The sequence below is a fragment of the Myotis lucifugus genome, unplaced genomic scaffold (assembly GCF_000147115.1).
Source record: "Myotis lucifugus unplaced genomic scaffold, Myoluc2.0 scaffold_70, whole genome shotgun sequence".
NCBI lineage: Eukaryota > Metazoa > Chordata > Mammalia > Chiroptera > Vespertilionidae > Myotis > Myotis lucifugus.
The window spans coordinates 3,142,991-3,143,575 of NW_005871118.1; positions in this window are offsets into that span (position 1 = coordinate 3,142,991).

Genomic DNA, 585 nt, shown 5'->3' on the forward strand with positions numbered 1-585 from the left:
TCAAAGACAGAAAATTTCTTACCTTAGATATCTGTATTCTCCAAAAGCATACACTCCACTTCGGTTGGTTACTTTTAGTATACTCAAGAAATAGCCAAACTCCGCCCAAAGTTTCATGATTTTGTTAATCAAAGGGCCTTAACAAAGTCAAAAAATGCCAGAGGAATCACCAGTGAACAAAGACCCTAGTGGGTAGGTAAATTAAGATGGAGGTGCTCAAAAGATTCTCACTCAGGAACTTAGGTTTCTGGCAGGTAATCTCTAGCTCTCCAGAGAATTATTCCAACACAGCTCCAGGACTCGGAGTGGGTACAGGACTAGCTCAGTATCAGTTTCATGATCTGGCCAGACTCAGATTTGGAAAGGTGGCTGCAGCATAGGGGTGGACTGCCTGGCTGGGCGTCGACCCGTGAACCAGGTCACGGTTTGATTCCAGGTCAGGGCTACATGTCCTGGCCTGGGCTCAATCCCCAGTAGGGGGGGCGTGACAGCTAATCAATGATTCTCTTATTGATGTTTCTCTCTCCCTCTCCCTTCCTCTTTCTAAAATAAAAAATATATATTTTATTTACTTCATATATATAT